The 23754-nt window shown below is 44.6% G+C and overlaps 4 non-coding genes and 14 pseudogenes across 4 annotated transcripts; 1 reads left to right on the top strand and 17 right to left on the bottom strand.

Moving 5' to 3' along the window:
* Nucleotides 1-78: 78 nt before the first annotated feature.
* Nucleotides 79-197, top strand: LOC114864210 (5S ribosomal RNA; annotated as a pseudogene).
* Nucleotides 198-622: 425 nt separating this feature from the next.
* LOC114864229 (5S ribosomal RNA) lies at nt 623-741 on the bottom strand (annotated as a pseudogene).
* A 5423-nt stretch (nt 742-6164) lies between these two features.
* Nucleotides 6165-6283, bottom strand: LOC114864076 (5S ribosomal RNA; annotated as a pseudogene).
* Nucleotides 6284-6818: 535 nt separating this feature from the next.
* On the bottom strand, nt 6819-6937 carry LOC114864041 (5S ribosomal RNA). Its single transcript, XR_003787225.1, has one exon. It is a non-coding gene; the product is annotated as a 5S ribosomal RNA (ribosomal RNA).
* A 533-nt stretch (nt 6938-7470) lies between these two features.
* LOC114864357 (5S ribosomal RNA) lies at nt 7471-7589 on the bottom strand (annotated as a pseudogene).
* A 5424-nt stretch (nt 7590-13013) lies between these two features.
* On the bottom strand, nt 13014-13132 carry LOC114864010 (5S ribosomal RNA). Its single transcript, XR_003787209.1, has one exon. It is a non-coding gene; the product is annotated as a 5S ribosomal RNA (ribosomal RNA).
* Nucleotides 13133-15157: 2025 nt separating this feature from the next.
* LOC114864246 (5S ribosomal RNA) lies at nt 15158-15266 on the bottom strand (annotated as a pseudogene).
* A 519-nt stretch (nt 15267-15785) lies between these two features.
* On the bottom strand, nt 15786-15904 carry LOC114863907 (5S ribosomal RNA). The gene has a single exon (XR_003787173.1). It is a non-coding gene; the product is annotated as a 5S ribosomal RNA (ribosomal RNA).
* Nucleotides 15905-16439: 535 nt separating this feature from the next.
* Nucleotides 16440-16558, bottom strand: LOC114864144 (5S ribosomal RNA; annotated as a pseudogene).
* Nucleotides 16559-17094: 536 nt separating this feature from the next.
* Nucleotides 17095-17203, bottom strand: LOC114864304 (5S ribosomal RNA; annotated as a pseudogene).
* A 536-nt stretch (nt 17204-17739) lies between these two features.
* Nucleotides 17740-17858, bottom strand: LOC114864162 (5S ribosomal RNA; annotated as a pseudogene).
* A 536-nt stretch (nt 17859-18394) lies between these two features.
* LOC114864201 (5S ribosomal RNA) lies at nt 18395-18513 on the bottom strand (annotated as a pseudogene).
* Nucleotides 18514-19053: 540 nt separating this feature from the next.
* LOC114864043 (5S ribosomal RNA) lies at nt 19054-19172 on the bottom strand. The gene has a single exon (XR_003787232.1). It is a non-coding gene; the product is annotated as a 5S ribosomal RNA (ribosomal RNA).
* A 535-nt stretch (nt 19173-19707) lies between these two features.
* On the bottom strand, nt 19708-19826 carry LOC114864219 (5S ribosomal RNA; annotated as a pseudogene).
* Nucleotides 19827-20362: 536 nt separating this feature from the next.
* LOC114864327 (5S ribosomal RNA) lies at nt 20363-20472 on the bottom strand (annotated as a pseudogene).
* A 1850-nt stretch (nt 20473-22322) lies between these two features.
* Nucleotides 22323-22441, bottom strand: LOC114864330 (5S ribosomal RNA; annotated as a pseudogene).
* A 536-nt stretch (nt 22442-22977) lies between these two features.
* On the bottom strand, nt 22978-23086 carry LOC114864321 (5S ribosomal RNA; annotated as a pseudogene).
* A 536-nt stretch (nt 23087-23622) lies between these two features.
* On the bottom strand, nt 23623-23741 carry LOC114864128 (5S ribosomal RNA; annotated as a pseudogene).
* Nucleotides 23742-23754: the final 13 nt, after the last annotated feature.

Raw genomic sequence — 23754 nt, 5'->3', positions numbered from 1 at the left:
TAAATGCCACATTCAGGCAGGTGGATGCAACGGCGTGGCTTGCCAAGCTTAAAAGAGCTCCTGTCACTTTCTGCTCTCGCTTACGGCCATACCACCCTGAGCACGCCCGATCTCGTCTGATCTCGGAAGCTAAGCAGGGTCAGTCCTCGTTAGTACTTGGATCGGATACCGCCTGGGAATACCAGGTGCTGTAAGCTTTTACATTTCTCCTCAACCCTAGCAGAGCGGGCTGTTTGCTCAGGTCCACATTATACTGCACCGTGTTATGGGAAAAGTGTTTTCTTTCTTATTGTATGCAGTTATTGTGCGATTTATGTGGTATCTTCTGCAATTATTATCTTGTGTTTTTTTATTTCTTGTATTTTATGTATTTGACATTTCACCTAGATTGTTCAATTATTTGTTAACTCAGTAATTGCATTGTTCTTAGACAACAGACGCTATTACCTGTTAAAATATTCTGTTTTCAGTCACAGTGCTGATATTAATTGCAGAAGATACCTCATAAATCGTCCAATAACTGCATAGAATAAGAAAGAAAACACTTTTCCCATAACACGGTGCAGTATAATGTAGACCTGAGCAAACAGCGCCCCCTTCTAGGGTTGAGGAGAAATGTAAAAGCTTACAGCACCTGGTATTCCCAGGGTGTCTCCCATCCAAGTACTAACCAGGCCCGACACTGCTTACCTTCCGAGATCAGACGAGATCGGGCATGCTGAGGGTGGGATGGCCGTTAGCTAGAGCAGAGAGTGACAGGAGCTCTTTTAAGCTTGGCAAGCCACGCCGTTGCATCCACTTTCCTGAATGTGGCGTTTATAAAGGACTTAAAACATTTTGGGACGTACACAGAAGGTGGCCATTTTGGCCTTAACCCTCACGCAGCCTTCGAGGGGGTCAGTCTGACCCCACGAGACAAACTATGAAACTTTTGATTCTTTTTACTTTTTTAGGCCACAAGGCTACGCGTCGCAGGATCCGCGGCGGCTCGGTCACCCCTCCCTTCTTCCTCGTCACAGGCCGTCCCGCACCCTCCCGGGGTCCGGCGCGACCCCAGCCCCCTGTACCTCCCCGTCCCTCGTCCTCCCGGGGTCAGGCGCGACCCCGGCCCCCTGTACCTCCCCGTCCCTCGTCCTCCCGGGGTCAGGCGCGACCCCGGCCACCTGTACCTCCCCGTCCCGCGTCCTGCCGAGGTCCGGTGCGACCCCAGCCCCCTGTACCTCCCCGTCCCTCATCCTCCCGGGGTCCGGCGCGACCCCAGCCCCCTGTACCTCCCCATCCCTCGTCCTGCCGGCGTCCGGCGCGACCCCAGCCCACGGAACCTCCCCGTCAGGCATCCTCCCGGGGTCCGGCGCGACCCCAGCCCCCTGTACCTCCCCGTCCCTCGTCCTGCCGGCGTCCGGCGCGACCCCAGCCCACAGAACCTCCCCGTCAGGCGTCCTCCCGGGGTCCGGCGCGACCCCAGCCCACCGAACCTCCCCGTCCCGCATCCTCCCGTGGTCCGGCGCGACCCTAGCCCCCTGTACCTCCCCGTCAGGCACACACACACACACACACACACACACACACACACACACACACACACACACACACACACACACACACACACACTGATTGATTATTATATTATTATATTATATATATATATTATATTATATTATGAGGGAGAAAATAAAGACCAAATTAGCAAAACTTTTGAATAAATGCTAAATATTTATTGAATATAAAACAGTAATCAAAGAAAGGGGTACACAATGCATTCATATGCACTCATATTCATATTCATATTAGAATTCACATCACATGTATTCATAATCCAAAGGTGTCCGGACATCTTAATCGGCACGCGTAACGACAGAGGCTGGCGTGGCGGGGAGAAGCTCGATACAGCCAGCGATGTGAGCCAAGAGTTCAGAGACAGACTTGAACGGGACTCTCATAGTGCCATCCACGAGCACGTATTGGAAACCGCACGGGGTCGAACAAAACAAAACGCTCCGAGTACACTCGTCGGTAGCGATGTCAAACAGGTATCCCGCGTGGTAGCCGCCCATATAACAAAAGACTATCCCCGCGTTCGGCTTCACCTCGGGCAGCTTTTCGTACAGCCCCCACCAGGTGTCGCCCTGTGCCGTTATCGTGCCGCGCACCTCACTCAGCAACCTCGTGGCAGACAGATCCTCAAAATGCACTCTGTCTTCCTGGGGGAGACTCAGAAGCCTGGCGCGGTCCTTGGCGATAACTTTGCCAATCAGCCTCACGGGGTCCAACGCCGTCCCGTAAGGGTCGGACCAAATTGGGGCGGTGGTGTCCATGACCGTGTCGTCGCGAGCCACCGGCTCGAAGAGGATCCGGTAGACTCCATTGTAAACCACCAGAGAGAAAAATTTCAGACCCCTCACGGTCTTGATTGCACCCCAAAGAACAACGCCGTCCCCCGACTCTTTCCGGGGACTTGGGATGCAATCGGCCAGCAAAACTATTCCCTCGCACGGTGTAACGCGCGCGCGACACAGATGCACCAGCCCCTTGCCGGGCGAGGCCCAGATCTTCCCCGTTAGGACCTCCATTTTCTCCCAGGTGGCGTTCAGGAGCGCCCAATTTCCCACGGGTCTGCGTTGCGAGACGTCAGGATGCGCGTCTCGCCAGACAGCGAACTTGTCATTGTCTCTGGCTTTTCCAGTGCCTTTAGAGAAGGTCTCTAAGATCTGAGCGACGGCGACGAGCTCCGGTCCGTTAGAGAAGTTAGAGGTCTTTGCGTCCATGTCGGTGAGCTCTGTTCAGTTTAGAGGGACGGGAAGAGTAGCCATCCTCTTCTGTCTTCTGTGGGGTTTATATGACACCGACTGTGGGAAGGTGGCAGGTCTGACCGGGGGTCCATTATTTCACCACCACTCTCACATCCCTCAAAAAGACCCCACACGCGCACGCACGCACACACACACACACACACACACACACACACACCTTCTCCACTTTATCCAACATGAAAAATCCTCCAACCTGGCAGTTTATCCCACCAGAAGGATTCCTCCAACGTGGTGGGAAAAAATCATCTAACCTGGGTTTGTCCAACGTGAAAAATCCTCCAACGTGGCAGTTTATCCCACCAAAAGGATTCCTCGAGTGTGGTGGGAAAAAAATCATCTAAACTGGGTTTGTCCAACGCGAAAAATCCTCCAACACGGCAGCTTATTTCACCAGAAGGATGCCTCCAACGTGGTGGAGATTCCTCCAACTTGGAAACAAGACCCCACATGCACGCACGCACACACGCACACACACACACACACACTTTCTCCACTTTATCCAACGTGAAAAATCCTCCAACACGGCAGTTTATCCCACCAGAAGGATTTCTCCAGCGTGGTGGGAAAAAATCATCTAACCTGGGGGGAGAGTCGGGACCTGTTTTACCTCTGTAAAAAAATATATTTTTAAAAATCTCACCTTTATTTTTTTGTAGGTCGTTGCTCTTTCAGACAGTATATGCCTAGCAAGCCAGCAAAATACGGCCTCAAGTTTTGGGTGGCGTGCGACGCCAAGTCCAGCTACGCTTGGAAGATGCAGCTTTACACCGGCAAGCCAGGAGGAGGAGGAGGAGGAGGAGGAGGAGAAAAGAGAGCTTGTGAAAAAAAGCAGGGCCAGCGGGTCGTGCTGGACGTCACAGAAGGGCTCGCCGGGCCTCGCAACGTGACGTGCAACAACTTTTTCACTTCCTACGAACTGGGCCAGTGGCTCCTGCGCAGGGAGCTCACCATGCTCGGTACGGTTCGCAAGAACAAGCCGGAATTGCCGCCGGCAAGGGCAGGAGCGCCTTCTCCTCCGTGTTTGCCTTCACTCCCAGCACCGTCCTGGTGTCCTACGTGCCCAAGAAAAACAAAAACGTGATCCTGATGAGCACGCTACACTCGGGCGCCACGGCTGCCGTCGATGTCCTCCTCGTCGACGCAGGACGGCGGGACAAAAAGCCCTTTGCTGTCCTAGACTACAACGCCACCAAGGGAGGCGTAGACAACCTGGACAAGGTGATAGGAACCTACAGCTGCAGGAGAAAGACGGCGCGCTGGCCCGTGGTGGTGTTTCACAACGTCCTAGACGTGTCTTGCTACAACGCTTTCGTCGTGTGGCGGGAGGCCCACCCGGACTGGATGCCCGGCAACCGCAGCAAGATGAGGGTGTTTCTAGAGCAGCTGGGCAAGGCGCTCGTGACTCCTCTCATCCGCAGAAGGCGCCATCCGCCTCGCGGCGAAGCGTCCGCCTCGCTCGTGCGGACGCTTCAGAAGGGGGTTCGGGACCCCCGTGCGCGATGCCACAGCATTTGCTCTTCTGCTGTTCAGACTGCGCCCCTCGCTCCTGAAGATAATTTGTTTGTTCATTAGAAAATGAAATAATAATAATCATAATCATAATAATAAAACTAATAATAATAATAATAATAATAATAATAATAATAATAATAATCTGTGTGTTTTATACTATTGTTGATGTTTTTGTTGTTGTCAGTGTAGTAACACTATTTACAAGCAAAGTGTAATATGTAAAAGAAAAATAATTAATAAAATAAAGCAAAAGCATTTCAATTTGGGTATTTTGTTTTTTTTTCTCCAACCTGGGATTTTCTCCAACCTGGAGAACCCCTCCAACTTGGAAACACACAACGTCACGGCCCTCCTTGTATTCACACACACACACACACACACACACACACACACACACACACACACACACACACACACACACACACACACACACACACACACACACACACACAGATTCTCTAGACAGAGATTCTCCATCCTCCAACCTGTGGATCCTCCTAACCTGCACTTTCTGTGTCCTCGTGGGGTCCGGCGTGACCCCCTCTTCCCTCCACCTAATCTGCACGTTCGCTTTCCTCCTGGGGTCCGGCGTGACCCGCTCCTCCCTCCTCCCAACCTGCACTTTCTGTGTCCTCGTGGGGTCCGGCGTGACCCCCAGCTACCTCCTCCTAACCTGCACTTTCTGTGCACTCGTGGGGTCTGGCGTGACCCCCACCTCCCTCCTCCTAACCTGCACTTTCTGTGTCCTCGTGGGGTCCGGCGTGACCCCCACCTCCCTCCTGCTAACCTGCACTTTCTGTGTCCTCGTGGGGTCCGGCGTGACCCCCTCCTCCCTCCTCCCAACCTGCACTTTCTGTGCACTCGTGGGGTCTGGCGTGACCCCCACCTCCCTCCTCCTAACCTGCACTTTCTGTGTCCTCGTGGGGTCCGGCGTGACCCACACCTCCCTCCTCCTAACCTGCACTTTCTGTGCACTCGTGGGGTCTGGCGTGACCCCCACCTCCCTCCTCCTAACCTGCACGTTCGCTTTCCTCCTGGGGTCCGGCGTGACCCCCACCTCCCTCCTCCTAACCTGCACGTTCGCTTTCCTCCTGGTGTCTGGCGTGACCCCCTCCTCCTAACCTGCACGTTCTATGTCCTCGTGGGGTCTGGCGTGACCCCCACCTTCCTCCTCCTAACCTGCACGTTCTGTGTCCTCGTGGGGTCTGGCGTGACCCCCAGCTACCTCCTCCTAACCTGCATGTTCTGTGTCCTCGTGGGGTCTGGCATGACCCCCTCCTCCCTCCTCCCAACCTGCACTTTCGGTCTCCTCGTGGGGTCCGGCGTGACCCCGACCACCACCCCCCCACTGCACATCCTCACCCACTTGTGGGGTCAGATGTAAAACCCTCCTCCGTTGCCCTCGTGGGGTCTAAAATAGAGAGCTGCGTGAGGGTTAAACACAATATCCCCTTTTCTGTATTTCGCTCTCCCTTTAAACAAAACAAATAGAGAGAAGGCAAAATCATTACTTATAATCTGTCACCGACCATAGACATGAACTGTGAACAAAGCAAAAGCAGCACTGTGACTGAAAACAGAATATTTTTGCAGGTAATAGCGTCTGTTGTCTAAGAACGATGCAATTATTGAGTTAACAAATAATTGAACAATCTAGGTGAAATGTCAAATACATAAAATACAAGTAAAAAAAACCACAAGATATTATTGCAGAAGAAATCTCATAAATCATATAATAACTGTATAGAATAAGAAAGAAAAAAACTTTTCCCATAACATGGTGCAGTATAATATGGACCTGAGCAAATAGCCCGCTCTGCTAGGGTTGAGGAGAAATTTAAACGCTTACAGCACCTGGTATTCCTAGGCAGTCTCCCATCCAAGTACTAACCAGGCCCGCCCCTGCTTAGCATCTGAGATCAGACGAGATCTGGCGTGCTCAGGGTGGTATGGCCGTAAGCAAGAGCAGAGAGTGACAGGATCTCTTTTAAGCTTGGCAAGTCACGCCGTTGCATCCACTTGCCTGAATGTGGCGTTTATAAAGGACTTAGAACATTTTGGGATGTACACAGAAGGTGGCCATTTTGGCCTTAAACACAATATCCCCTTTTTTGTATTTCGCTCTCCCTTTAAACAAATCAAATAGAGAGAAGCCAAAATCATTACTTGTAATGTGTCACCGACCATAGGCATGAACTGATAACAAAGCAAAAGCAGCACTGTGACTGAAAACAGAAAATTCTTGCAGGTAATAGCGTCTGTTGTCTAAGAACAATGCAGTTGTGAGTTAACAAATAATTGAACAATCTAGGTGAAATGTCAAATACATAAAATAAAAGTAATAAAAAAACACAAGATATTATTGCAGAAGATACCTCATAAATCATACAATAACTGCATACAATAAGAAAGAAAACACTTTTCCCATAACACGGTGCAGTATAATGTGGACCTGAGCAAACAGCCCGCTCTGCTAGGGTTGAGGAGAAATGTAAAAGCTTACAGCACCTGGTATTCCCAGGCGGTCTCCCATCCAAGTTCTAACCAGGCCCGACACTGCTTAGCTTTCGAGATCAGATGAGATCGGGCGTGCTCAGGGTGGAATGGCCGTAAGCAAGAGCAGAGAGTGACAGGAGCTCTTTTAGGCTTTCAAGCCACGCCGTTGCATCCACTTGCCTGAATGTGACGTTTATAAAGGACTTAGAACATTTTGGGACGTATACAGAAGGTGGCCATTTTGGCCTTAAACACAATATCCCCTTTTTTGTAATTCGCTCTCCCTTTAAACAAAACAACTAGAGAGAAGCCAAAATCATTACTTGTAATGTGTCACCGAACATAGGCATGAACTGTGAACAAAGCAAAAGCAGCACTGGGACTGAAAACAGAAAATTCTTGCAGGTAATAGCATCTGTTGTCTAAGAACGATGCAATTATTGAGTTAACAAATAATTGAACAATCTAGGTGAAATGTCAAATACATAAAACAGAAGTAATAAAAACAATAGTTATTATTGCAGAGGATAGGTCATAAATCAGTTAATAACTGCATAGAATAATAAAGAAAACACTTTTCCCATAACACGGTGCAGTATAATGTGGACCTGAGAAAACAGCGCCCCCTGCTAGGATTAAGGAGAATTGTAAAAGTTTAGATTACCTGGTATTCCCAGGCGGTCTCCCATCCAAGTACTAACCAGGCCCGACTCTGCTTAGCTTTCGAGATCAGAGGAGATGAGGCGTGCTCAGGGTGGTATGGCCGCAAGCGAGAGCAGAGAGTGACAGGACCTCTTTTAATTCAATTCAATTCAATTCAATTTTATTTATATAGCGCCAAATCACAACAAAGTTATTTCAAGGCACTTTACAAAGTAAGGTTTAAAACCTCACACAACTAAACCCAACAAATCCCACATACAGCAAGCATTTAATTTGACAGCAACAGTGGAGAGGAAAAACTCCCTCTCTAACGAGGAAGAAACCTCCAGCAGAACCAGACTGGATGTGGGCGGCCATCTGCCTCGACCGGTTGGGGTGAGAGGATAGAGAGATAGAAAAGCACAGCAACAGCAACAAGCAACAACAAGCAACAACAGAGCACAGGCAGGATGGTAGGACCTGGATCCGCAGCTGCCCATCACAGACACCAAACTTTGAGTCCAATGATACCTGTGGGTGAGGACAGAGAGGGAGAAAGAGTGGGGGGGGGGGGGGGGGGAGAAGCACAACTACTGGACAGAAAGAGACAAGGTTAGTTAAACATGGGACAATGATGGGAGGTTATGGGACAGAGGAGGTAGAAGGAAACAGAGGAGCTCAGTGTATAAATTAAGTCCCCCAGCAGTCTATGTCTATTGCAGCTTAACTAAGAGATGGTTCCTGTGACTAACAATAATTGCCAGTGACCTGAACCATCTCTAACTATAAGCTTTATCAAAAAGGAAGGTTTTAAGCCTAATCTTAAAGGTGGAGAGTGTGTCAGCTTCTCGAACCTGAAGAGGGAGCTGGTTCCAGAGGAGAGGAGCTTGGTAGCTAAAAGCTCTGCCCCCTGTTCTACATTTAAACACTCTAGGAACCACAAGTAGCCCAGCGCTCTGAGAACGAAGTGTTCTGCTGGGAGCATAAGGAACTATAAGGTCTTTAAGATAAGAAGGAGCTTTATCATTGAGTACTTTGTATGTGAGTAGGAGAATTTTAAATTCTATCCTACATTTTACGGGCAGCCAGTGCAGAGAAGCTAATGTAGGAGAAATGTGATCTCTCTTTCTAAGTCCTGTCAGAACTCTGGCTGCAGCATTTTGAATGAGCTGTAGGCTTTTTAAGGAGCTGTTAGGACATCCTATGAGTAAGGAGTTACAGTAGTCCAGCCTAGAGGTAACAAATGCATGGATCAGTTTCTCTGCATCGCTCTGAGAGAGGATGCTTCTGATTTTAACTATATTTCTAAGGTGGAAGTAGGCGGTTCTGGAGATTTGTTTAATGTATGATGTAAAAGAGAGATCCTTGTCAAACATGACACCAAGGTTCCTCACAGTAGAATCTGAAGCTAATGTTATGCCATCCAGGGTGGCTATCTGACTCAATAGTGTCTCTCTCAGATTTTTAGGCCCAACAATAAGAATCTCGGTTTTATCTGAGTTTAGTTGAAGGAAGTTTTGGGACATCCAGGATTTGATGTCTTTTAAACAACCCTGAATTTTGACTAGTTGATCTGTTTCATTTGGTTCCAAGGACATGTATAGCTGAGTATCATCTGCGTAAAAATGAAAATTAATAGAATGCTTTCTAATAATCTCACCTAGAGGAGACATGTATAAGCTAAACAGAATTGGACCCAGCACAGAACCCTGTGGAACTCCATAGCTAATCCTTGTGCGTGTGGAGAATTTATCATTAACATGAACAAACTGGAATCTGTTCAACAAATAGGATTTAAACCATCCCAATGCTGTTCCATTAATCCCGATTCTATGTTCTAGTGTCTGTAATAGAATGTGATGATCAATTGTATCAAATGCAGCACTAAGATCTAACAGGACAAGGACAGAAACTAGACCATTATTCAAAGCTAATAGAAGATCATTAGTGACTCTAACCAGAGCTGTTTCTGTGCTATGATGTTTTCTAAATCCTGACTGAAAATCTTCATACAGGTTATTCCCACTAAGGTGGTCAGATAATTGTTTAGCCACGATTTTTTCCAGAATCTTGGAAATAAAGGGTAAATTTGAAATGGGCCTATAGTTGGCTAGTTGTCCAGGGTCAAGGGTTGGTTTTTTCAATAGAGGTTTGACCACAGCCACCTTAAAAGCCTGTGGTACATAGCCTAGTTGTAAAGATTGGTTGATTTGATTTAATATGGATGAGCTGATTAAAGGTAGAACTTCTTTGAGTAATCTGGTTGGGATTGGATCTAAAAGACAAGTGGACGACTTGGAAGAGTTAATTATTGAGGTTAACTCCATATGAGTTATGGGGGAGAAGCTGTCTAGGTAAGACAGAGGATTTAATAAATTTAAAGTTGATGGATCTAGACAGTGCTTTCTGTCATTTGGAAGAAGTCGCTGCTGAATGTTTTTTCTAATGATAATAATTTTATTAGTAAAGTAGTTCATAAAGTCATTGCTGCTGAGATTTAAGGGGATAGTAGACTCAATACAGCTATGACTCTTTGTCAGCCTGGCTACGGTGCTGAAAAGAAACCTGGGGTTGTTTTTGTTTTCCTCAATTAGGGAGGAATAATATGTTTTTCTAGCAGCACAAAGTGCTTTTTTATATTTCATTAGACTGTCCTTCCATGCAATGCAGTTTACATTTATTTTGTTGGAACGCCACTGTCTTTCTAGTTGTCTAGTCCTTTGCTTTAGACTGCGGATGTCTGAGTTATACCACGGAGCTAACCTCCTCTGATTCACTGTCTTCTTCTTCAGAGGAGCCACTGTGTCTAACATTGTACGTAGAGAAGCTGCAGCATCATCTACAAGACAGTCAACCTGTTCATAAGGATTAAGGTGACTGTTCTCTGTGTATCTGCAAGACATTGAGGCAAAAGATGATGGAATCATCTGCTTGAATCTGGCAACAGCATTGTCAGATAAACATCTGCTATAGTAACATTTCTTTCCAGCTGTTATAGGGTCAGTTGTGCTAAATTCAAAAGTTAATAAGAAATGGTCAGATAACAGAGGGTTTTGGGGAAGAACTATTAAATTATCAATTTCAACCCCATATGTCAGGACAAGATCTAGGGTGTGGTTAAAACGATGAGTGGGTTCATTTACCTGCTGTGTAAAACCAATAGTGTCTATTAAGGAGTTAAAAGCAGTGCTGAGACAGTTGCTGTCAACATCTACATGAATGTTAAAGTCTCCCACTACAATGACTTTATCTGTGCTAAGAACTAAGTCAGATAAGAATTCAGAGAATTCAGTTAAGAACTCTGAATATGGAGCAGGAGGACGGTAAACAATACAAAACACAACTGGTTTCTGAGTTTTAGAGTCTGGGTGAGAAAGGCTCAGAGTGAGGCTCTCAAATGAGTTATAACTATGTTTAGGTTTAGGAGTAATTAATAAATCTGATTTATAAACTGCTGCTACTCCTCCACCTCTACCTGTACTTCTTGGAACATGATAGTTGATGTGACTCATTGGAGTCGACTCATTTAAAGTAACATATTCATCCTGCTGCAGCCAGGTTTCAGTGAGACAGAACAGATCTATGTGATGGTCACTTATCAAGTCATTTATTAAAAAGGATTTAGATGAGAGAGATCTGATATTTAAAAAACCACACTTTATTAGCTTACTATTACTTTGTTTCGTAAGAGGAACTGTTTTGATGTTTATTAAATTCTGGTAAGTCACTCCTCTTTGATTTGTTTGTGACTTGTATAGTTTAGGTGGTCGAGAAGCAGACACAGTCTCTATGCGATAACTAAGACTAAGAGTGGGTCGCGGCTGTAGAGAACGTGCAGAGAGGCGTGTAAGACTGCGACTCTGCGTCCTGGGCTCCACTCTGAGTTGTCAAGCAGTGGGGGGACTAAGCAACATCGCCATGTTACTAGAGAGCAGAGAGGCTCTGTTCAACGTGGGATGGACGCCGTCTCTTCTAATCAGCCCAGGTTTTCCCCAAAAAGTGCTCCAATTAGCCACAAAGCCCACATCGTTTGCAGGACACCACCTAGACAACCAGCGGTGGAGCGATGACAGCCGGCTATACATGTCATCGCTGGTCACATTGGGGAGGGGTCCAGAGAAAACTACGGAGTCCGACATTGTTTTGGCGAACGAACACACCGACTCAATGTTAGTTTTAGTGACTTCCGATTGGTGTAACCGGGCGTCATTAGCTCCTGCGTGTATTACGATCTTAGCGTACTTACGTTTATCCTTAGACAGGAGCTTAAGATAAGACTCAAGGCTCTGGCCCCAGGCAAACACCTAACTATGACCGCTGGATTCTCTAACTTCACGTTTCGGACTATGGAGTCACCAATGATCAGAGTGGGTTTCTCAGCGGGTGTGTCGCTGAGTGGGGAAAATCTGTTTGAAACGTGAAGCGGTTGGTGGTGCACCGTGGGCGCCTGCCTAAAGCTACGTTTCTTACGAGCCGTGACCCAGTCGTTGCCCAGCTGCCTGGGACCTGCCGGGGGACTGGTAGCAGCTAAGCTAGGAGGCTCCGCACCGGCTAAAGGGACCTGGCTAGCTGGCCTGTTTTCTAAAGTGCGAAGCCGAGACTAACTAAGTCTAACAACCTCGCCTCCAACCCTGAACTAGCGTACACCTATTACAGATGCCATTACCATCACTAAAGGAGGCGGAGGATAAGCTAAACATAAGACACACCGAGCACCGAACAGAGCGAGAGGGAGAGGAAAAGGGGGAAGCCATAGCAGGAAAGTAAGCTAGGAGCTACGCTAGCAGAGAAAACACTTAGATAACAGTGTAAATTAGCAGGACGTTTAATGAAAGGAAAAGATGCTTGAGTGTTACAAGCTTGTTTTGCAACTTTTAGCAGTCGCTATCGGATATAAAACGATAATATTTAGAAAAGAGCGGAGAGTAACGCTGTACACACACAGCGGCAGCAAACCTCAGTAACCGGAAGTGACGCGATACGCTTACCGTCAGTCAGCCGATTACCGTCAGTCAGTGTCACAGCTTGCGTTAATATTCTACCAAGCTTGGCAAGCCACGCCGTTGCATCCACTTGCCTGAATGTGGCGTTTATAAAGATCTTAGAACATTTTGGGACGTACACAGAAGGTGGCCATTTTGGCCTTAAACACAATATCCCCTTTTTTGTAATTTGCTCTCCCTTTAAACAAAACAACTAGAGAGAAGCCAAAATCATTACTTGTAATGTGTCACCGATCATAGGCATGAACTGTGAACAAAGAAAAAGCAGCACCGTGACTGAAAACAGAATATTTTTGCAGGTAATAGTGTCTGTTGTCTAAGAACGATACAATTATTGAGTTAACAAATAATTGAACAATCTAGGTGAAATGTCAAATACATAAAATACAAGTAATAAAAAACCACAAGATATTAATTGCAGAAGATACCTCATAAATTGTCCAATAACTGCATAGAATAAGAAAGAAAACACTTTCCCCATAACACGGTGCAGTATAATGTAGACCTGAGCAAACACCGCCCCCTGCTAGGGTTAAGGAGAAATGAAAAAAGCTTACAGCACCTGGTATTCCTAGGCAGTCTCCCATCCAAGTACTAACCAGGCCCGACACTGCTTAGTTTCCGAGATCAGACGAGATCGGGCGTGCTCAGGGTGGTATGGCCGTAAGCGAAAGCAGAGAGTGACAGGAGCTCTTTTAAGCTTGGCAAGCCACGCCGTTGCATCCACTTGCCTGAATGTGGCGTTTATAAAGGACTTAGAACATTTTGGGACGTACACAGAGGGTGGCCATTTTGGCCTTAAACACAATATCCCCTTTTTTTATTTTGCTCTCCTTTTAAACCAAACAAATAGAGAGAAGCCAAAATCATTACTGTCACCGACCTTAGGCATGAACTGTGAACAAAGCAAAAGCAGCACTGTGACTGAAAACAGAAAATTCTTGCAGGTAATTCCTAATTTTCATTTTAATTCTTAATTTTCATTTTTACGCAGATGATACTCAGCTATACATGTCCTTGGAACCAAATGAAACAGATCAACTAGTCAAAATTCAGGGTTGTTTAAAAGTCATCAAATCCTGGATGTCCCAAAACTTCCTTCAACTAAACTCAGATAAAACTGAGATTCTTATTGTTGGGCCTAAAAATCTGAGAGAGACACTATTGAGTCAGATAGCCACCCTGGATGGCATAACATTAGCTTCAGATTCTACTGTGAGGAACCTTGGTGTCATGTTTGACCAGGATGTCTCTTTTACATCATACATTAAACAAATCTCCAGAACCGCCTACTTCCACCTTAGAAATATAGTTAAAATCAGAAGCATCCTCTCTCAGAGCGATGCAGAGAAACTGATCCATGCATTTGTTACCTCTAGGCTGGACTACTGTAACTCCTTACTCATAGGATGTCCTAACAGCTCCTTAAAAAGCCTACAGCTCATTCAAATGCTGCAGCCAGAGTTCTGACAGGACTTCAGAAAGAGAGATCACATTTCTCCTACATTAGCTTCTCTGCACTGGCTGCCTGTAAAATGTAGGATAGAATTTAAAATTCTCCTACTCACATACAAAGTACTCAATGATAAAGCTCCTTCTTATCTTAAAGACCTTATAGTTCCTTATGCTCCCAGCAGAACACTTCGTTCTCAGAGCGCTGGGCTACTTGTGGTTCCTAGAGTGTTTAAATGTAGAACAGGGGGCAGAGCTTTTAGCTACCAAGCTCCTCTCCTCTGGAACCAGCTCCCTCTTCAGGTTCGAGAAGCTGACACACTCTCCACCTTTAAGATTAGGCTTAAAACCTTCCTTTTTGATAAAGCTTATAGTTAGAGATGGTTCAGGTCACTGGCAATTATTGTTAGTCACAGGAACCATCTCTTAGTTAAGCTGCAATAGACATAGACTGCTGGGGGACTTAATTTATACACTGAGCTCCTCTGTTTCCTTCTACCTTCTCTGTCCCATAACCTCCCATCATTGTCCCATGTTTAACTAACCTTGTCTCTTTCTGTCCAGTAGTTGTGCTTCTCCCCCCCCCCCCCCCCCCACTCTTTCTCCCTCTCTGTCCTCACCCACAGGTATCATTGGACTCAAAGTTTGGTGTCTGTGATGGGCAGCTGCGGATCCAGGTCCTACCATCCTGCCTGTGCTCTGTTGTTGCTTGTTGTTGCTTGTTGCTGTTGCTGTGCTTTTCTATCTCTCTATCCTCTCACCCCAACCGGTCGAGGCAGATGGCCGCCCACATCCAGTCTGGTTCTGCTGGAGGTTTCTTCCTCGTTAGAGAGGGAGTTTTTCCTCTCCACTGTTGCTGTCAAATTAAATGCTTGCTGTATGTGGGATTTGTTAGGTTTAGTTGTGTGAGGTTTTAAACCTTACTTTGTAAAGTGCCTTGAAATAACTTTGTTGTGATTTGGCGCTATATAAATAAAATTGAATTGAATTGAATTGTAATAGCGTCTGTTGTCTAAGAACGATGCAGTCTCTGAGCTAACAAATAATTGAACAATCTAAATGAAATGTTAAATACATAAATTAAAAGTAATAAAAACACAAGATATTATTGCAGAAGATACCTCATAAATCATACAATAACTGCATACAATAAGAAAGAAAACACTTTTCCCATAACACGGTGCAGTATAATGTGGACCTGAGCAAACAGCCCGCTCTGCTAGGGTTGAGGAGAAATGTAAAAGCTTACAGCACCTGGTATTCCCAGGCGGTCTCCCATCCAAGTACTAACCAGGCCCGACTCTGCTTAGCTTCCGAGATCAGACGTGCTCAGGGTGGTATGGCCGTAAGCAAAAGCAGAGAGTGACAGGAGCTCTTTTAAGCTTGGCAAGCCACGCCGTTGCATCCACTTGCCTGAATGTGGCGTTTATAAAGGACTTAGAACATTTTGGGACGTACACAGAAGGTGGCCATTTTGGCCTTAAACACAATATCCCCTTTTTTGTATTTCGCTCTCCTTTTAAACCAAACAAATAGAGAGAAGCTAAAATCATTACTTATAATCTGTCACCGACCTTAGGCATGAACTTTGAAAAAAGCAAAAGCAGCACTGTGACTGCAGGTAATAGCGTCTGTTGTCTAAGAACGATGCAGTCATTGAGCTAACAAATAATTGAACAATCTAGGTGAAATGTCAAATACATAAAACAGAAGTATTAAAGACAATAGTTATTAATTGCAGAGGATAGGTCATAAATCATATAATAACTGTATAGAATAAGAAAGAAAAAACTTTTCCCATAACACGGTGCAGTATAATGTAGACCTGAGCAAACAGCGCCCCCTGCTAGGGTTAAGGAGAAATGAAAAAAGCTTACAGTACCTGGTATTCCTAGGCAGTCTCCCATCCAAGTACTAACCAGGCCCAACCCTGCTTAGCTTCCGAGATCAGACGAGATCGGGCGTGCTCAGGATGGTATGGCCGTAAGCAAGAGCAAAGAGTGACAGGAGCTCTTTTAAGCTTGGCAAGCCACGCCGTTGCATCCACTTGCCTGAATGTGGCGTTTATAAAGGACTTAGAACATTTTGGGACGTACACAGAAGGTGGCCATTTTGGCCTTAAGCACAATATCCCCTTTTTTGTATTTCGCTCTCCCTTTAAACAAATCAAATAGAGAGAAGCCAAAGTCATTACTTGTAATGTGTCACCGACCATAGGCATGAACTGTGAACAAAGCAAAAGCAGCTCTGTGACTGAAAACAGAAAATTCTTGCAGGTAATAGCGTCTGTTGTCTAAGAACGATGCAATTATTGAGTTAACAAATAATTGAACAATCTAGGTGAAATGTCAAATACATAAAATACAAGTAATAAAATACACAAGATATTATTGCAGAAGATACCTCATAAATCATACAATAACTGCATACAATAAGAAAGAAAACACTTTTCCCATAACACGGTGCAGTATAATGTGGACCTGAGCAAACAGCCCGCTCTGCTAGGGTTGAGGAGAAATATAAAAGCGTACAGCACCTGGTATTCCTAGGCAGTCTGCCATCCAAGTACTAACCAGGCCCGACTCTGCTTAGCTTCTGAGATCAGACGAGATCGGGCGTGCTCAGGGTGGTATGGCCGTAAGCGAGAGCAAAGAGTGACAGGAGCTCTTTTAAGCTTGGCAAGCCACGCCGTTGCATCCACTTGCCTGAATGTGGCGTTTATAAAGGACTTAGAACATTTTGGGACGTACACAGAAGGTGGCCATTTTGGCCTTAAACACAATATCCCCTTTTTTGTATTTCGCTCTCCCTTTAACAAAACAACTAGAGAGAAGCCAAAATCATTACTTGTAATGTGTCACCGACCATAGGCATGAACTGTGAACAAAGCAAAAGCAGCACTGTGACTGAAAACAGAATATTTTTGCAGGTAATAGTGTCTGTTGTCTAAGAACGATGCAATTATTGAGTTAACAAATAATTGAACAATCTAAGTGAAATGTCAAATACATAAAATACAAGTAATAAAAAACACAAGATATTAATTGTAGAAGATACCTCATAAATCGTCCAATAACTGCATAGAATAAGAAAGAAAACACTTTTACAATAACACGGTGCAGTATAACGTAGACCTGAGCAAACAGTGCCCCCGGCTAGGGTTAGGGGGAAATGAAAAAAGCTTACAGGACCTGGTATTCCCAGGCGGTCTCCCATCCAAGTACTTACCAGGCCCGACCATGCTTAGCTTCTGAGATCAGACGTGCTCAGGGTGGTATGGCCGTAAGCTAGAGCAGAGAGTGACAGGAGCTCTTTTAAGCTTGGCAAGCCACGCCGTTGCATCCACTTGCCTGATTGTGGCGTTTATAAAGGACTTAGAACATTTTGGGACGTACACAGAAGGTGGCCATTTTGGCCTTAAACACAATATCCGCTTTTTTGTTTTTTCGCTCTCCCTTTAAACAAAACAACTAGAGAGAAGCCAAAGTCATTACTTGTAATGTGTCACCGACCATAGGCATGAACTGTGAACAAAGCAAAAGCAGCTCTGTGACTGAAAACAGAAAATTCTTGCAGGTAATAGCGTCTGTTGTCTAAGAACGATGCAATTATTGAGTTAACAAATAATTGAACAATCTAGGTGAAATGTCATGTACATAAAACAGAAGTAATAAAAACAATAGTTATTAATTGCAGAGGATAGGTCATCAATCATATAATAACTGCATAGAATAAGAAAGAAAACACTTTTCCCATAACACGGTGCAGTATAATGTAGACCTGAGCAAACAGCCCGCTCTGCTAGGGTTGAGGAGAAATGTAAAAGCTTACAGCACCTGGTATTCCCAGGCAGTCTCCCATACAAGTTCTAACCAGGCCCCACCCTGCTTAGCTTCTGAGAACAGACGAGATCGGGCGTGCTCAGGGTGGTATGGCCGTAAGCGAGAGCAGAGAGTGACAGGAGCTCTTTTAAGCTTGGCAAGCCACGCCGTTGCATCCACTTGCCTGAATGTGGCGTTTATAAAGGACTTAGAACATTTTGGGACGTACACAGAAGGTGGCCATTTTGGCCTTAAACACAATATCCCCTTTTTTGTAATTTGCTCTCCCTTTAAACAAAACAAATAGAGAGAAGCCAAAATCATTACTTGTAATGTGTCACCGACCATAGGCATGAACTGTGAACAAAGCAAAAGCAGCACTGTGACTGAAAACAGAATATTTTTGCAGGTAATAGCGTCTGTTGTCTAAGAACGATGCAATTATTGAGTTAACAAATAATTGAACAATCTAGGTGAAATGTCAAATACATAAAACAGAAGTAATAAAAACAAAAGATATTGATTGCAGAAGATACCTCATAAATCGTCCAATAACTGCATAGAGTAAGAAAGAAAACACTTCTACAATAACACGGTGCAGTGTAATGTAGACCTGAGCAAACAGCGCCCCCTGCTAGGGTTAAGGAGAAATGAAAAAAGCTTACAGCACCTGGTATTCCTAGGCAGTGTCCCATCCAAGTACTAAACAGGCCCGCCCCTGCTTAGCATCTGAGATCAGACGAGATCGGGCATACTCAGGGTGGTATGGCCGTAAGCAAAAGCAGAGAGTGACAGGAGCTCTTTTAAGCTTGGCAAGCCACGCCGTTGCATCCACTTGCCTGAATGTGGCGTTTATAAAGGACTTAGAACATTTTGGGACGTACACAGAAGGTGGCCATTTTGGCCTTAAACACAATATCCCCTTTTTTGTATTTCGCTCTCCTTTTAAACCAAACAAATAGAGAGAAGTTAAAATCATTACTTATAATCTGTCACCGACCTTAGGCATGAACTGTGAACAAAGCAAAAGCAGCACTGTGACTGAAAACAGAAAATTCTTGCAGGTAAAAGCGTCTGTTGTCTAAGAACGATGCAGTCATTGAGCTAACAAATAATTGAACAACTAGGGTGAAATGTCAAATACATAAAACAAGAAGTAATAAAAACACTAGTTATTAATTGCAGAGGATAGGTCCTCATAAATCATATAATAACTGTTAGAATAAGAAAGAAAAAAACTTTTCCCATAAGACGGTGCAGTAATAATGTGGGACCTGAGCAAACAGCCGCTCTGCTAGGGTTGAGGAGAAATGTAAAAGCTTACAGCACCTGGTATTCCCAGGCGGTCTCCCATCCAAGTTCTAACCAGGCCCCACCCTGCTTAGCTTCTGAGAACAGACGAGATCGGGCGTGCTCAGGGTGGTATGGCCGTAAGCAAGAGCAGAGAGTGACAGGAGCTCTTTTAAGCTTGGCAAGCCACGCCGTTGCATCCACTTGCCTGAATGTGGCGTTTATAAAGGACTTAGAACATTTTGGGACGTACACAGAAGGTGGCCATTTTGGCCTTAAACACAATATCCCCTTTTTTGTATTTCGCTCTCCCTTTAAACAAATCAAATAGAGAGAAGCCAAAGTCATTACTTGTAATGTGTCACCGACCATAGGCATGAACTGTGAACAAAGCAAAAGCAGCTCTGTGACTGAAAACAGAAAATTCTTGCAGGTAATAGCATCTGTTGTCTAAGAACGATGCATTATTGAGTTAACAAATAATTGAACAATCTAGGTGAAATGTCAAATACATAAAACAGAAGTATTAAAAACAATAGTTATTAATTGCAGAGGATAGGTCATAAATCATATAATAACTGTATAGAATAAGAAAGAAAAAACTTTTCCCATAACACGGTGCAGTATAATGTAGACCTGAGCAAACAGCGCCCCCTGCTAGGGTTAAGGAGAAATGAAAAAAACTTACAGCACCTGGTATTCCTAAGCAGTCTCCCATCCAAGTACTAACCAGGCCCCACCCTGCTTAGCTTCTGAGAAAAGACGAGATCGGGCGTGCTCAGGGTGGTATGGCCGTAAGCGAGAGCAGAGAGTGACAGGAGCTCTTTTAAGCTTGGCAAGCCACGCCGTTGCATCCACTTGCCTGAATGTGGCGTTTATAAAGGACTTAGAACATTTTGGGACGTACACAGAAGGTGGCCATTTTGGCCTTAATCACAATATCCCCTTTTTTATATTTTGCTCTCCCCTTAAACAAATCAAAATAGAGAGAAGCCAAAGTCATTACTTGTAATGTGTCACCGACCATAGGCATGAACTGTGAACAAAGCAAAAGCAGCTCTGTGACTGAAAACAGAAAATTTTTGCACGAAATAGCGTCTGTTGTCTAAGAACGATGCAATTATTGAGTTAACAAATAATTGAACAATCTAGGTGAAATGTCAAATACATAAAACACAAGTAATAAAAACAAAAGATATTGATTGCTGAAGATACCTCATAAATCGTACAATAACTGCATAGAATAAGAAAGAAAACACTTTTCCCATAAGACGGTGCAGTATAATGTGGACCTGAGCAAACAGCCCGCTCTGCTAGGGTTGAGGAGAAATGTAAAAGCTTACAGCACCTGGTATTCCCAGGCGGTCTCCCCATCCAAGTACTAACCAGGCCCCACCCTGCTTAGCTTCTGAGAACAGACGTGCTCAGGGTGGTATGGCCGTAAGCGAGAGCAGAGAGTGACAGGAGCTCTTTTAAGCTTGGCAAGCCACGCCGTTGCATCCACTTGCCTGAATGTGGCGTTTATAAAGGACTTAGAACATTTTGGGACGTACACAGAAGGTGGCCATTTTGGCCTTAAACACAATATCCCCTTTTGTATTTCGCTTCTCTCCCTTTAAACAAATCAATAGAGAGAAGCCAAAGTCATTACTTATAATCTGTCACCCGACCATAGGCATGAACTGTGACAAGCAAAAGCAGCTCTGTGACTGAAAACCAGAAATTCTTGCAGGTAATAGCATCTGTTGTCTAAGAACGATGCAATTATTGAGTTAACAAATAATTGAACAATCTAGGTGAAATGGTCATGTACATAAAATACAAGTAATAAAAACACAGATATTAATTGTAGAAGATACCTCATAAATCGTCCAATAACTGCATAGAATAAGAAAGAAAAAACTTTTACCATAAGACGGTGGCAGTATAATGTAGACCTCTGAGCAACAGTGCCCCCGGCTAGGGTTAGGGAGAAATGAAAAAAAAGCTTAGCAGAACCTGGTATTCCCAGGCGGTTCTCCCATCCAAGTACTAACCAGGGCCCGCCCGCTGCTTAGCTTCTGAGATCAGATGAGATCGTGCGTCTCAGGGTGTATGGCCGTAAGCGAGAGCAGAGAGTGACAGGATCTCTTTTAGCTTGGCAAGCCAACGCCGTTGCAATCCATCTTGCCTGAAATGTGGCATTATAAAGGACTTAGAACATTCTGGGACGTACACAAAAGGTGGCCATTTTGGCCTTAAACACAATATCCCCTTTTTTGTATTTCGCTCTCCCTTTAAACAAATCAAATAGAGAGAATCCAAAGTCATTACTTGTAATGTGTCACCGACCAGAGGCATGAACTGTGAACAAAGCAAAAGCAGCTCTGTGACTGAAAACAGAAAATTCTTGCAGGTAATAGCGTCTGTTGTCTAAGAACAATGCAATTATTGAGTTATCAAAAATTGAACAATCTGGGTGAAATGTCAAATACATAAAATACAAGTAATAAAAAACACAAGATATTATTGCAGAAGATACCTCATATATCGTACAATAACTGCATAGAATAAGAAAGAAAACACTTTTCCCATAACACGGTGCAGTATAATGTGGACCTGAGTAAACAGCGCCCCCTGCTAGGGCTAGGGAGAAATGAAAACAGCTTAGCACCTGGTATTCCAAGGCAGTCTCCCATCCAAGTACTAACAAGCCCGACGCTGCTTAGCTTACGAGATGAGATGAGATCGGGCGTGCTCAGGGTGGTATGGCCGTAAGCGAGAGCAGAGAGTGACAGGAGCTCTTTTAGGCTTGCAAGCCACGCCGTTGTATCCACTTGCCTGATTGTGGCATTTATAAAGGACTTGGAACATTTTGGGACGTACACAGAAGGTGGCCATTTTTGCCTTAAACACAATATCCACCCCTTTTTTGTATTTCGCTCTCCTTTTAAACCAAACAAATAGAGAGAAGCCAAAATCATTACTTATAATCTGTCACCGACCATAGGCATGAACTGTGAACAAAGCAAAAGCAGCACTGTGACTGAAAACAGAAAATTCTTGCAGGTAATAGTGTCTGTTGTCTAAGAACGATGCAATTATTGAGTTAACAAATAATTGAACAATCTAGGTGAAATGTCAAATACATAAAACAGAAGTAATAAAAACAAAAGATAATAATTGCAGAAGATACCTCATAAATCGTACAATAACTGCATAGAATAAGAAAGAAAACACTTTTCCCATAACACGGTGCAGTATAATGTGGACCTGAGTAAACAGCACCCCCTGCTAGGATTAAGGAGAAATGTAAAAGCTTAGATTACCTGGTATTCCCAGGCGGTCTCCCATCCAAGTACTAACCAGGCCCGACTCTGCTTAGCTTTCGAGATCAGACGAGATCTGGCTTGCTCAGGCTGGTATGGCCGTAAGCGAGAGCAGAGAGTGACAGGAGCTCTTTTAAGCTTGGCAAGCCACGCCGTTGCATCCACTTGCCTGAATGTGGCGTTTATAAAGGACTTAGAACATTTTGAGACGTACACAGAAGGTGGCCATTTTTGCCTTAAACACAATATCCCCTTTTTTGTATTTCGCTCTCCCTTTAAACAAAACAACTAGAGAGAAGACAAAATCATTACTTGTACTGTGTCACCGACCATAGGCATTAACTGTGAACAAAGCAAAAGCAGCACTGGGACTGAAAACCGAATATTTTTGCAGGTAATAGCGTCTGTTGTCTAAGAACGATGCAATTATTGAGTTAACAAATAATTGAACAATCTAAGTGAAATGTCAAATACATAAAATACAAGTAATAAAAAACACAAGATATTAATTGCAGAAGATACCTCATAAATCGTCCAATAACTGCATAGAATAAGAAAGAAACACTTTTCCCATAACACGGTGCAGTATAATGTAGACCTGAGCAAACAGCGCCCCCTGCTAGGGTTAAGGAGAAATGAAAAAAGCTTACAGCACCTGGTATTCCTAGGCAGTCTCCCATCCAAGTACTAACCAGGCCCGACCCTGCTTAGCTTCCGAGATCAGACATGCTCAGGGTGGTATGGCCGTTAGCGAGAGGAGGGAGTGACAGGATCTCTTTTAAGCTTGGCAAGCCACGCCGTTGCATCCACTTGCCTGAATGTGGCGTTTATAAAGGACTTAGAACATTCTGGGACGTACACAGAAGGTGGCCATTTTGGCCTTAAACACAATATCCCCTTTTTTGTATTTTGCTCTCCCTTTAAACAAATCAAATAGAGAGAAGCCAAAATCATTACTTGTAATGTGTCACCGACCATAGGCATGAACTGTGAACAAAGCAAAAGCAGCTCTGTGACTGAAAACAGAAAATTCTTGCAGGTAATAGCGTCTGTTGTCTAAGAACGATGCAATTATTGAGTTATCAAAAATTGAACAATCTGGGTGAAATGTCAAATACATAAAATACAAGTAATAAAAAACACAAGATATTAATTGCAGAAGATACCTCATAAATCGTCCAATAACTGCATAGAATAAGAAAGAAAACACTTTTCCCATAACACGGTGCAGTAAAATGTAGACCTGAGCAACCAGCGCCCCCTGCTAGGGTTAAGGAGAAATGAAAAAAGCTTAGAGCACCTGGTATTCCAAGGCAGTCTCCCATCCAAGTACAAACCAGGCCCGACCCTGCTTAGCTTCCGAGATCAAACGAGATCGAGCGTGCTCAGGGTGGTATGACCGTAAGCAAGAGCAGAGAGT

The sequence above is a fragment of the Betta splendens genome, chromosome 1 (assembly GCF_900634795.4).
Source record: "Betta splendens chromosome 1, fBetSpl5.4, whole genome shotgun sequence".
Taxonomy (NCBI): domain Eukaryota; kingdom Metazoa; phylum Chordata; class Actinopteri; order Anabantiformes; family Osphronemidae; genus Betta; species Betta splendens.
Note: the sequence above shows the minus strand (reverse complement) of the source record. Positions and strands in the feature narration are given on the sequence as shown.